Below are 14,554 nucleotides of genomic sequence, written 5' to 3' on the forward strand. Positions count from 1 at the left end.
CAGCACTTGAACCTGCATCCTTGTGGATGCTAGTCAGATTATTAACTTGCTGAGTCACAACAGGCACTCCATATGTGTCATATTATTCTTAATGGCTCTTTTATTGGTAACCAGACTGAAAGATGGAGTGATTAGTTCACACACACACATACTCCAAACCCCCTCCCCCAGCCCACCCTCCCAAAGGGCTGATAATCAAGAAAAAGAAGGTTTTTATCTGACTTCTTAATTCCAAATGTGGGTGTGCCAGGCTTCAGTCAGAGGGAGGTTTCACCCCCCATAACTTCATTTCATGCTGATTTTAGATCTATCATTTCACTTTTTGTCTTATATTCTTTATGAATATAGCCATCTATACCTTTTGAAAATATTTTAATTCTACTCACATATGGGTTTCTGCATAATCTCTGAAGGCTAGTCCACAGAAGCAAAGCATTGTGGCTTCACACTTCTAAAATGAATCATCTTTGACTTAAATACCTACAAAATGTCTATATACGTAAGCACAGATAAAATGAGTGAAGAATTACTGGCAAGGTATTTCCATTTTTATCTGTAAAAATAATTGTGTGCTTTGCCTGTATTAAAAAGACACTACTAACACAATTTACTTATTTATGACATGATTTTGAGTTTTTTTATTTGAATATTGAAAACACTCTAAGAATTTACAAAACCTCAGAACAATATTAGAACGATGCACTTGGGATACTTGATTTTCAGTGTTGGGCACATAAAAGAAGCCTTTAGAAAACTCACATCTGAAGTGATTTTATCACTTGAAATCATAAAATGGTTTTTTAAACATTGCCAAATTGAATAGATTGTGTATTTAGGTTCTATTTATACTGGGTGTTTTTAAACAAAAAAGTGCATATAGTAATAATACTATAGCTGTTTATTTTTGTGCAATATGTAAATCTATTTCTTCCAATTTTAGGTCTATCAAGTATGCAATCAATCAGCTAATAATTTTTACCACCTGCTACATGCAAAACATTGTGCTAGACACTAATAAGGCTAACTAGGTCTCCAAACAAAACCTCCCAGGAGTTCCCCTTCGTGTCTCAGAGGAAACAAATCTGACTGGTATCCATAAGGATGCGGATTAGATCCCTGGCCTCCCCCCCCCGCCGCGCGTGGGTCTGCGATGCAGCGATCTAGCGTTGCCATGAATTGTGGTGTAGTTTGCAGCGGGGCTTGGATCCCCACATTTCTGTGGCTGTGGTGTAGGCTAGCAGCTGTAGCTCTGATTTGACCCCTAGCTTGTGAACTTCCACATGCCGCAGGTGCGGCCCTAAAAAGCAAACAAAACAAAACAAAACAAAACCAAAACCAAAAACCAAAAAAAACGCAAAACCTCCCATCAACTGCCTTCAATCATATCCCTCCTGACCATCCTGAGAAGACGGTTGTCTTATTTTCATTGAACATTCAACTGAGTCTTCAGCAATTCAGAATCAGATGTTATTAAGACGTGGAGTCTTTTACTTAAAAAGGATAAGGTGGCCACTAATATCCCTTGTAGACATGTGGTGTCTGTGAAGTTTCTTCAGATCAACCTTGTTGGTGACTCAAATTGAAGCTGTTTGCCAGACAGCATCTTGCACCTTTGGGTTAAAAAACGTACGGGTTGATCTTGGAACAGCCTGGAAGTCTGCTTACTTTGCTGGCTCCGAATTAATAAAACAACTCTTTATCTCCCTTATTTGATTAGCTGCTTCAAACTTAACCAAAAGAAGCTAAAATCCCCTCTGACACTGGTTTAAGATAGAAATAAGACCAGAAAAACAAGGCTACACAGTCTACAAAATCAGTTATGGGATTCACAAAACTTAGGTGCCCTGAACTTAATAACCCATTGCAGAAGAATTATATTCATGTAGTTTGGAAAACTGCTTTTAATATTTAAGTCTAGATGTGGTTTATTCAGTAGGATTTGAAAACAGAACTCATACTGTGCTATCCTATGTGGTAGCCACTAGTCACATGTGGCTATATGTTAAAGTTAATTGACATTAAGTTAAATTAAAATTAAAATTCAGTTCCTTAGGTGGCATTAGCCTCAGTCAACTACTTAATATACATATGAGGATAATGGCTACTGTACTGGATGGTGAACATACAGAACATCTCCATCATCCAACAGGGTAGCCTTCCATTAAAATATCAACTCCAGGCAGGAATCTCAAATTCAAAATCCTTAAGATTGACTTTGCTTTTATGGATTTTTTTCCAGGGTCTCAAAATAACTATGTCATTAAAAAAATTTTTTTTTTTTACATAATTGCCTACCTTGAGACAAGTCAGGTCATGGGGGCTCTGGTTAACCATCATGTCAACCTCATGGGGGAGAGTATAGGAATAATGAATAATAAGTATCAAATTACTATCCGGCAGTGGGGTTGATTTAGTAACTTGTAAATAGAACTCTGTTATGGGGAAGGTGTCAGAATGTGCCTCACCAAAAGGCATTTTGATTTATGCTACCTTATGTATCCAGATATTTTTCAAGTCAATGAGAAAGATTATTTGGCCCTGGTGATTAAATTACTACGATGAGCAGATTTCTGGCACCAGCTGAACCCTAAAATTAGGAAAAGAGAAACATGAACTTCTTTATTCTTGTCAGTTCAAACCCAGCCATGACTTTTTGCTGAGTGTAGACATTTAGATGAAGAAGTACTTTTAAATCAGCTTTATCTTGTTATTTCATTACCCTTTTGCAGCAATGACAACCATCGTACAGAATTAATAAATCAAGACTAAACATTGCATGGACGTCAGAGTACAAAGACGCATTTACTCTGCACACAGCCTTATGATCTACAAGGTGATTCATCACTTGTTATCCTGGCCTCCCAGGATGACTGAGGGGCTGGATGACGCATACTAATGTACAAAAGTCAGTGCTGGGCCGCTTGCCTGCAATGTCCCACATATTCTCCTTCTTAGGTCTAACTGATTCTTAACCCATTGGCTGTGGGGAGGACTGCCTTTCAGAATCAGTTATCTAATATGGTGAATTAATCTGGGAAACTGGTGAAATATGAAGTATGGCTTCCTCTAGCCCTGCTTTGTTTGCTGACATTTTGCCGAACACTAGAGTTTCGACGAGACCAGATAAGAAAGACCGGACACATAAAGATGAGTGCCCCAGAAAAGAGCATTAGACTTTTCAGATATAGTTCCCATTGTGGCGCAGTGGAAATGAATCCAACTAGGAACCATGAGGTTGCGGGTTCAATCCCTGGCCTTGCTCAGTGGGTTAAGGATCCAGCGTTGCTGTGAGCTGTGGTGTGGGTTGCAGATGCGGCTTGGATCTGGTGTTGCTGTAGCTGTGGTATAGGCCGGTGGCTACAGCTCTGATTTGACCCCTAGCCTGGGAATCTCCATATGCCACACAGGAGTGGCTCTAAAAAGCAAAAAAAAAAAAAAAAAAAAAAAAAAAAAAAAAAAAAAGATACAGTGTCCCATTCGATCCTCACACCATTCTGTATATAAGCAGGGATTTTTGGGGGTCACAAATGAGGTGCTCTCTTGAGAACTGATCACTTTCCACCTGTGTTCCTCCCCATGTGCCTCTGTTTGTAATTATTTATATACATGACCAGCTCTCTCACTACATTTGAAGATATCTGGAGAGGGGCCCATGTGCCCCTTGTTTTCCTGGCATCTAGCATGATGCCTGGTCTATGGGTTGTTCAGTTGCTCAGAAGAAGAAAGGTGAATGTAACACAAAAGTTCTGTAAGCTGGGCTGTGAGCACAGACAGATGGGCGGGTTAGCTAGTGCCTGGTGGACACAGATGTGTGTACTGTGAGGTCAGCAGTATGTGCAGATTACGAGCCTGCACCAAAGGTCTTGTTCTGTGTCATCCTGGAGATTCAACAGAAGGGAGAGGTGGAGCTTAGAAACACAGAATAGAAGGGATTGAGGAGGTAGCAATTGCCACAGTCAGTGGAACTGCGTGTTTCTCCTGAGTTCCTGCTCCTAATTAACAAAATCTTGCGTGAAGTTGACTCTATTAACAAACATCACAGCTCCTTCCACAGATCGTCTATGTTGCATTAAGCTTTCCTCTTCTGAGCAATTGTTTGGGTATATTTAATGTTTTCACTTGTATTAATCTTTAACATTACTCTTTTTTTTTTTTTTGTGAGGAGAGTAGAATTTATTGGTGGGTATAGGAGGGGTCAGTGCCAAGGTCCTAATGACTGCAGCACCCACCATTTGTCCAGGGGGCCACAATTAGGGATGTATTTGACCCCTCAGTCGTCTTTTCTGCCACCACATCCTCAAATTCTTCTGTATTAAACTTAGTAAATCCCCCACTTCCTGGAGATATAGATCTTCTGGTGGCCAGGAAACTTAAACATGGCCTTGTATAGAGCCTCAATCACATGCTCCTTGTTTTACAGCTTGGATGGATGTGATGACCTGGCCAATGTGAGACCTGGTCTCTGTTCCCTGGGGCTTTCCAAAGGTACCCCACATACCTGTCTGGAGCCTAGATTGAGGGCACCATGAGGTAAGACTGGGTGTTCACTGGAAAGGCCTGTCTCCAAGGCCCCTTAGGGCAACTTGCACAAGCAGCAGGCTGCATATACTACCAAGGAATCTGCTGTTGACAGCCATTGCACACCGGGTTCCCATGAGAAAAAGAGCACAGTTGGCTTAATTGGTAGCAGAGTAACTTTACTTTTAGATTTATGCTTTACTTCCCTTTTGTACTTCTGACCACTCCTTGTTTTAATTTCTAACACAAATCATCAATTCCCACTTTTAACACCATTTCAAATCTTGTTGAATTGGGGACTTGTTTACTGTGTTCTCATAAGGCCTTTCCTTCCCTTTGGATCTCAGAATGATTCCTGAAGGGGGTGGGGGTGAGGGATTCCTAGGTTTTGCTCTCGTGCAAAAGAAAGCATGTTGTGATGTTGGGAACTGAGGAGGGGCATTGCCCGGCTTCTGCCTGGAGTTTACCTCCCCTGTTTCTTCCCACATGTGGATGTTCAGTGATAATGAGTACATTTTAAGAGAAAGGAAACTGGCCTTACTTGAAGTAGAGGTAATGTGCCAAGATAAATTGTAGAAGTCATGAGAAAGTATAATATGGCAAAAAAACATGCTGGGCTTTACTTTTAAGGGTAGTATGAAAATCATTCTCAGTGTTATAATGTGGGAGGAACTACAAATGAAGTGGCACATTAGTTACTGCCTTGCAGTCCCACAGACTGGGGAGGCCCCACTCAGGTTCTAATACATACAAAGGCCCTGGAGGCTTTAGCCTTCCATAAAAAAAGGGGAGCAGAGGATGCATTTGAAAACAAATAGTAATGTAATGTAAGGCTCTATAAACAAATTGTGTAGTAGAACTAGAGGGGCAGTAACCCCCAAATAAATAATATCAATATATTATTTTTATCGTTGTGCTAGAAAAATTTTAAATCATGTATACATAACTTGGCAATAATATGGGCTATTCTTTTAAGGGACTCAAAATATTCATTTTGAGTGTTTGGGTGAATTGCCAAGGTCACACTACAACACAGTAGCAAATCACGAGGAAATACATGAAAACCCAGGCTGGCTGTTTAAAAAACAGAAACAATATGGTGGTTTAAAAAATAATGCCCATATATATGTATGGCATTATGAGTGTGAGATTATTTTCAAATTTCAAACTTATTTTGAAGTCTTGAAAATTCAATCTAGATTGATTCTGTTTCTTTTAAAAATATAAGTATAGTTGATTTACAATGTTGTGTTACTTTCTGGTACAGAATAAAGTGATTCAGTTATATATATGTATATATAGGCGTTCCCGTCATGGCGCAGAGGAAGTGAATCCGATGAGGAACCATGAGGTTTTGGGTTTTATCCCTTGTCTCGCTCAGTGGGTTAAGGATCTGGCATTGCCGTGAGCTGTGGTGTGAGTCACAGATGTGGCTCAGATCTGGCATTGCTATGGCTCTTGCGTAGGCTGGCAGCAAGAGCTCCTAATGGACCCCTAGCCTGGGAACCTCCGTATGCTGAGGGTGCAGCCCTAGAAAGACAAAAAAGACAAAAAATAAATAAATATGCATATATATATATGTATATATATAAAAATTTCACATTACTTTCAATTTATGGCTTATATTGAATATAGTTCCCTGTGCTATACAGTAGGACCTTGTTGTTTATCTGTTTAATATATGGTAGTTTGTATGCGCTAATCCTAAATTCCTAATTTATCCCTCCCTTCACCCCCTTTAGTAACCATAAGTTTGGTTTCTATGTCTGTGAGTCTGTTTCTGTTTTGTAAGTTCATTTGTATTATATTTTAGGTTCCATATGTAAGTGATATCATATTATATTTGTCTTTCTCTGACTTTGATAATTTTTAGGTCCAGCCATGTTACTGCAAATGACATTATTTCATTCTTTTAATTGCTGAGTAATATTCCATTATGTGTATGTGCATACACACACACACACACACACACACACACACACACACTCTTGAGGCTTTCAAATCTCATCTATATATATATACACATATATATAGGACACTTAGGTTGCTTCCAAGTTTTGGTTATTGTAAATAGTGCTGTTTTGAACATTGGGGTGTATTATCTTTTTGAGTTAGAGTTTTCTCCAGATATATGCCCAAGAATGGGATTGATGTCAACTCTGCTTTTAGTTTTTTAAGGAACCTCCATACCATCCTCCATAGTGGCTGCATCAATTTACATTCCCACCAACAATGTTAGAGGGTTCAATATTGAGAATTTTAAAGCAAATCTAAGTAACAAAAGTCAGTGAGAGTCCTGTACTTCTTATGTGTTTTCTTTTTTCTTTTTGTCTTTTTGCCATTTATTGGGCCGCTCTCGTGGCATTTGGAGTTCTCAGGCTAGGGGTCAAATCGGAGCTGTAGCCTCTGGCCTACGCCAGAGCCACAGCAACGCAGGATCTGAGCCGAGTCTGCAACCTACACCACAGCTCACGGCAACGCCGGATCTTTAACCCACTGAGCAAGGACAGGGATCGAATCCTCAACCTCATGGTTCCTAGTCAGATTCGTTAACCACTGTGCCACGACGGGAACTCCTCTTATGTGGTTTTAAATCTGTTAAAGGGCTGTCAAATTTCATCTATTAGCTGGTTGAAAATAGTTTCTTTATTTTTGTGTTAACTGCACTATTGCACAGACAACCTTTCCTATTAAATGAGCAGTTGAAATTGGCAGACAGAATGTGTGCAGTGAATAAACTGGTCAATAATTTTTATGATTAAGATCTTTATTTCATATAAGCTTCTCTCTTCCAAATAAAGTCCTTCTAGAAGACTGAGATTTTTGTGTAACTTCTTATAAGACTTTTTATGATCTTATGAACCAGTTTATATTTGTCGTGGTTTAGTTTGGCAGGACATTTGGGAGTCATCAGGACACAGGCACTGCTTGGTTGTGCTGGACTGTGCTTGGAGGGCAGCATGACCCAGCACTGCCCTAGACAGCCCAGGACCCTATTCTGATCCCAATAGAACAAAGAGTCCTTGAGACCCAAGGTATGTGCCCATCCAGCTGCTCCCCTTTCTGGACCATTCTCCCTGTATACCCAGAATTCCTTTCCTGAAGGGCCTGCAAGCCTCTTCTATGATTCTTTTCTCTGGGGGTGGGGGGATACCACACCCCAGACCAAGTGCGAGGGTGTGGTTGTACAGGCTGAGATGTCCATCTGGGCCAGAATTCTGCAGCAGGTGCCATACGAAGCTTTTTACAGGGACCAAAAGAATAGGGGGTGGGAGAGAAGGGAGCTTTCAACAAAGATTAGGCATGAGCTTGTCTTTAACCCATAGCCACTAAAAGGCCGTGGCCATGAAGTTATTGTTAAGATCAAATCACTTCTGCAAATTTCTGAAACACCCTCTAGGAAATAATAGTACTGCTGTTCTAAGTAAAAAGGTTAATTTTCTTTTCTAACAGATAAACTTTCTCTGAAGATGATATCAAACAAACCCCAGAAATGTTTTATGCTATGATAACATCAATAGAATTAAAGTGTCTATAATTTTCAGAGGTGCTACTTTGAACAAAAACTCATTGAAATGTATAAGAGCTGGTATCTTTGATAAAAACAAATAGCCAATTTAAAACCAAATAGCTTTTTAACCAAAAAAAAAAAATCAGTGCAGATTGTTATTTATGAAATAAAGTGATATGGTGTGGTATATTCAGTGAAGAGTCAGGAAAACTGTCTTTACTTCCAACATTTCTGTGAAATACATGAATTATTTGGGTCTTGACCTCTTCGGATCTCAGTTTTGATGTCTATTAAATGAGAAAGGTATAACAAGATGCCTTCTAAGATTTCTTCTATATTTATAACGTGAGTTTTTTTCACAAGACATGTTCTCTCAGCTAGAAATGTGACATAAGATAATCATAAAATCAAAACCACCGTCAGTTGTAAGATGCACTACTAGTTTCTGTACCAGTAAGAAAGACACACATTGCCTATCATAATTTTAAGACTATTACTATAAGAAGCATTCAATTCAGAGATGTAAAAATATTAAAAGGTATATCTTAAATTTCCAATATACAGTAAATCTTTTTTTTTTTTTTTTTTTTTTTTTTTGTCTTTTGTCTTTTTTGTTGTTGTTGTTGTTGCTATTTCTTGGGCCGCTCCCGCGGCATATGGAGGTTCCCAGGCTAGGGGTTGAATCAAGCCGTAGCCACCGGCCTACACCAGAGCCACAGCAACGCGGGATCCGAGCCGCATCTGCAACCTACACCACAGCTCACGGCAACGCCGGATCTTTAACCCACTGAGCAAGGGCAGGGACCGAACCCGCAACCTCATGGTTCCTAGTCGGATTCGTTAACCACTGCGCCACGACGGGAACTCCTACAGTAAATCTTATTCACCTAAACTTTCTTCACAGAATCTTTACAGAGCACCTACCACATCTAGTTGTTCATTTATTCACTCAATAATTAAGTATATATTTAGTGCCTACTGTATTTCAGGCAATACAGCATGCATGTATCAACATGTATTCAAGAGTGGAATTTTGGAAATACTTACACTTGCCTTTCATAACATCAATGTACATGTGAAGTTAGTTGGTGAGAAACCAGCTCAAGAAACAGCAAGATGTGCTATTTTGAGGACAGTAAAATCACCAAAAACTCAGTCTTTTTTTTTTTCCTTTTAAGGACCCCACTTGCAGCATATGGAGGTTCCAAGGCTAGGGGTTGAATCGGAGACACAGCCACAACAACGCAGGATCTGAGCTGTGTCTGAGACCTACACCACAGCTCACGGCAACACAGGATCCTTAACCCACTGACCAACGCCAGGGATCGAACCGGCAACCTCATGGTTACTAGTCATCTTTGTTTCCGCTGTACCACAAAGGGGACTCTCAAAAGTTGGGTCTTTAATATGGACATTTGTACCATAGTAATTTATATTGAGAGGTAAACAAGAATTCCCAGATCAGTTTGTTAGTAATCAAGGTGCCTCAGGTAGTTTTTCCACATTTCTATGAAAAACTTGTTGAAAGAAAAACTTCTTAAGTCCATTACTCTAATGAAAGTGCTCTTCCATCTGTCATTTCTTTTCTAGTAGAATAAGGCAAGGAATGCTTTTTATACTACATCATGTAAAATTGTTACATAACATTATCATGCTACATTGTTAAATTGATTTATATACACTTAAATCTTTATGCTATCTCTTTGTATCTAATAGTAGTCCAAGACATAAATAAGCCTTTAAAGCAACATTTTGTAAGGAATGATATTTACCCAGGGAGCTCACTCAGAGTCAGAATCTTAAGTGCACCAGACAGGTTGTGCTATCCGAATAAGGTTCATTCAGCCCCAGTATCTTCATCTAGTGGGGTTGCACTGGGACTTCAGGAAGATGGAAAAATAATTAGTTGAAAATGCCTGGACCCACTCTGTATAATGGAAACCATATGCGGTTATTTTAAGTCTCATTATATACAACAAACAATGATGTTCTGTCCCTCTTCAAGAAGGAACTGGCAAAACCCCTTAGTCAGAGATGACTAAGAGAACAGCTCCTGTTCTTGACCTGCTTGAATTTCCTTTCTTGAGTGGGTCTTGCCACATGGAATATTTGACTATTTTTAATTGGCCTTGGCTTTCAGTCTCTGTTCAAAATTTGTTTTAAGTACAATATCCTAATCAACTTCATTTCCAAGGACCCTCTTTTCCCTCTACTGCTGAAGCCTGTGCATCCTGAGAATGGCTTCTCTCTGGGTTCACAAGGCACCAGCTTCCTGTTAGATCTTCCTGTCTTAGATCTGAGCAAACTGCATTTTCTGATCAGCTAAATCTCTTCTTCAAACTGTGGTGAAGAGAGGAATTCCACAGACTGCTCTCTGGGGGTGAAGTGCGCAAAACATAGCTTCGGGGACATGATTCAAAGGTTATTGAGTGCTCAGAGTTTCTGTACTTAAGCCAATTACATTGTGATACCTTTGTGCGATTTACACAAGGATAAGAATTTATCGTTGGTTAAATATGGTATTTAGGGCCATTTTTTATCAAAGCTGAGCACCAGGTCATAGATAGAAACAACACACACAAACATGCTTAAAAAATTTTCCACTTATATCAGGTTGACCTATGATATTGTTTCCTGAAACAACATTGCAAGAGTAAGAATGGTCTATACTGGTTTCTCTCCCCTATAAATGTCATTGAATAGTAGCTTTCCTGAGGAATCCCTATCCATATGACTACATTTCAGATATAAATTTCTCCCCAGTGGTCCTTTGGCTATGGAGAAATTAGCACAGACCATAAAGTAGAATGCTTGAAAGAGTCTCCTTGAGGGAAATTGGATAGCAAAAGGGGAAAGAGATTTATACTTTTCATTTAGTGGCAATACTTATTTTATGCAATTTTATATCATTAGGACCATTAAAGGACAAGAATATGAAATACGTCCTCCCTGAAGACAGTTCCTCATATTTCCATAACATTTTCTGCTTTGAATAAACCAACCACAAAGGAGAGTCCAATATGTATGTACTCCAGTGCCCTGAGTGTTTATTTCAAGGGCTCTCCATTCCCCTACCCCCAGAGAACTGAAACTGTACAGAGCCTAAGATCTCTAAGAATATAAACAACTGTTTTCTCTGGACAGTCCTTTTTTGGGAATTCTTTTTGAAATCAGTGACAAAGAAGTTCAACCTATTGGTAGATTCTTTGTATTTATTTAATCTGACCAAGTCAAAGGAGATTTCTGGGAGTAGAATGTATCTGACTTCTTCTTTTTTTTTCCCTAGGGCCCCGCAGCATGTGGAGATTCCCAGGCTAGGTGTCTAATCAGAGCTGTAGCCACCGGCCTATGCCAGAGCCACAGCAATGTGGGATCTGAGCTGCGTCTGCAACCTACACCACAGCTCATGGCAACGCCGGGTCCTTAACCCACTGAGTGAGGCCAGGGATTGAACCTGCAACCTCATGGTTCCTAGTTGGATTTGTTAACTACTGAGCCACAATGGAAACTCCTAGAATGTATCTGAGAATGTGAATATGTACCAGGCAAGGAGGTTCTTTAATAAGAAACCTTATCACAAACACCTTTTAAATGCATTTCAGCTCAACCTGGACACAGTAAAACACAGTAGACTGGGTTTTGTATTACTTGGCAATATGCCCAGTGTGTGTGTGTGTGTGTGTGTGTGTGTGTGTGTGTTTTGTACACACGTACAGAGGGTTTAAAGAAATTTTGAGAAAAATCGTTGAACTAGGAACAAGATGAGCATTTGATGCCCAGTGGATTCACACATAAACCTGGTGATTTTCTTTGTATCTGTATTCATTAGAAGCTGTTATTAAACTAGATGCTGTGAGCAAACACACTCAAATTCCCTAAGGTGGGATGTGACAGGCATAGGGACAGTGGAATTTCATAACAGAATTTTTAAGCAATGCTTTGTTGTATACTTCAAATGACATTTTTAAAAAGGGAATGAAGGATATTGATGGGCCACTTATATCTAGGCCAGTAGCCATTGGGTAGTGGTCACTGAGGGGAGATAGAAGGCCTCTTTTTTTTTTTTTTTTTTTTTTTTTTTGGTCTTTTTGCTATTTCTTTGGGCCGCTCCCACAGCATATGGAGGATATGGAGGTTCCCAGGCTAGGGGTTGAATCGGAGCCGTAGCCACCGGCCTATGCCAGAGCCACAGCAACGCGGGGTCCGAGCCACGTCTGCAACCTACACCACAGCTCACGGCAACGCAGGATCCTTAACCCACTGAGCAAGGGCAGGGACCGAACCCGCAACCTCATGGTTCCTAGTCAGATTCATTAACCACTGCACCACGACGGGAACTCCAAGAAGGCCTCTTTATTTAAATTGATCCAGTCATCATGAGGTCATATAGGAAGATAAGACTGGGAGATAAGGCTCTCAGAGTAGGAGTTCCCCTTGTGGCTCAGCGGTAACAAATCCAACTAGGATCCATGAGGATGCAGGTTCAATTCCTGGCCTCGCTCAGTGGGTTAAGGATCTGGTGTTGCCGTGAGCTACAGTGTAGGTTGCAGATGTAGCTCAGATCTTGTGTTGCTGTGGCTGTGGCATAGGCCAGTATCTACAGCTCTGATTAGACCCCTAGCCTGGGAACCTCTATATGCCGCGGGTATGGTCCTAAAAAGACAAAATAATAATAATAATAATAATAATAATAATAATAAATAAATAAATAAAAAAGGCTCTCAGACCAAAGGACTGAGGTCTGATCCTGAAGGTCCCTGGGGCCATATGAGAGGCTAGGAAGAGGCTCTGAGCCTGGGTTTTACCAGCCACAGAAAGAGCTGAGGGTATATTTGATGCTTTTAAAGACAGAGTGGTTGCAACCTGTCTTTGTAGCCCCACACGACTTCACCAACACCTCTGGATGTAAAGATTGGGGCTGGGGAAAGACACATAGGGCTCATCTAAAGCACCTGACAAGTGTTGTCTAGCAAAGCATCCTCCTCTTAAGGGAAAGAAAAGCCTGGAAGAAAGTCTGAATGTCAGATGCCTCAACTCACTGTGTCAACTTCTGAGAAGGGTAAGGAACCTGGTTATAAGACCTTGCCATGAAATCTGTATGTTCAGTAGAAACAGACTCAGTACTCTTCTCACAGCACATCTATGATGTCTTAAGATCTGTACCCCTAATTTCACTGTGGGAGGTAACAGAACTATTATCAAGTTGACTGATGAGTTGGCCAAAATATTTCTGAGATGAAAGAATGATGGGAGACATAGCAAGGCATTGGGAAGAGGAGGAGAAAAAGAGAAGAAGAAAAATTGATCCTCTGGAAGTGGGAGTCTTTCTATTTCAACCAATTAATTAAAAATGTTAAATGTACTAGAACTGGATGATGAACTATTTGGGTAATAAGAACTACTATCATACAATGGTGGTAAGAAAAAAAAATAGCACAGTCCATCTAGGTTTTATTTCCAGCATCACCATCAACTATCTGTGAGATCTAATTCTCTTAACCTCTCTGGGGACCTCAGTTTTCTCCATCTTTAAATGAGATCATTGACTCTAAAGTCTCTATAGAACCCACAAAAGTGCAGCAAGATGTATGTGATGGTTACTTTTATGTCATCTTGACAGGGCCAAAGAAAGCCCAGATATTTGTTTAAACATTATTTCTGGCTGTGTCTCAGGGTGTGTTTCCAGCAGAGATTAGCATTTGAGTTGGTAGACTTAGAAAAGAGATTGTGCTCCCCAAAGTGAGTGGACAGCACTCAGTCAGTTGAAGGCTCGTATAGATCAAAAAGGCAGAGAAAGGGAAAATTTGCTTTCTGCTTGGCTGCTTGAACTGAGACATGGGTTGTCTCCTGTCCTCAGGCTGGGACTTACACCATGGGCTCTCCTGGCCCTCATGCCTTTGGACTTAGACTAGAACTACAGCACCAGCTCTCCTGGGTCCCTGGCTTTCAGATGACAGTGGAACTTCTCAACCTCCATAATCATATGAACCAACTGCTTGTAATAAATCTCTTTATATATACATATATTTATGTATATTCTCTCTCTTTCTGCATGAGCGCGCGCGCATGTGTGTGTGTGTGCGCGCGCACGCGCACACACACACACACACACACACACACACACACACACTCCTGTTGGTTCTGTTTCTCTAGAGAACCTAACACCTTGTCCATTTGGGAAGAAAGATATTACTCAGGTCTAGTGTTCTTGTCTCCAATTCACTGAACATTAATTTTAGGGACTAAATTCTTAATATTTTCTATCTTTGCTCCCTTCAAGGAATAAATTATTTTTAGTGGATTGTCCCCAGGTAAGAATTAAAAAAGTTATGTGGCTGACAATACACTATATTCAGGGCTTATAAGGAGGTGCTGCTTTATTGCAGGTTCCTGGATGAGAATTCAGCAGGAGGAGCTCTCTAGCTGTGCGAACAGCTGTCCTGAGGGTTGGGGTGGGGTGGGGGGAAGTAAACTCGTCATTAGGATCTATGGCACTCAAGAAAATAAAAATTTCCCCACAGTGAC

At 40.3% G+C, this 14,554-nt stretch overlaps 1 protein-coding gene and 1 non-coding gene across 4 annotated transcripts in view; one reads left to right on the forward strand and one right to left on the reverse strand.

Annotated features, from left to right (window-relative positions):
- The window catches only part of KCNAB1 (potassium voltage-gated channel subfamily A regulatory beta subunit 1), a 391,355-nt gene that overhangs the window by 18,497 nt on the left and 358,304 nt on the right, over positions 1-14,554 (forward strand). The window lies entirely within an intron of this gene.
- On the reverse strand, positions 4,556-4,690 carry LOC146397551 (small nucleolar RNA SNORA70). Its single transcript, XR_014825387.1, has one exon. It is a non-coding gene; the product is annotated as a small nucleolar RNA SNORA70 (small nucleolar RNA).

This window comes from Sus scrofa, chromosome 13, assembly GCF_054392235.1.
Source record: "Sus scrofa isolate SSC_HxYL_T2T_F1_AM1 chromosome 13, Sscrofa_HxYL_maternal_Yorkshire_Landrace_v2.0, whole genome shotgun sequence".
NCBI lineage: Eukaryota > Metazoa > Chordata > Mammalia > Artiodactyla > Suidae > Sus > Sus scrofa.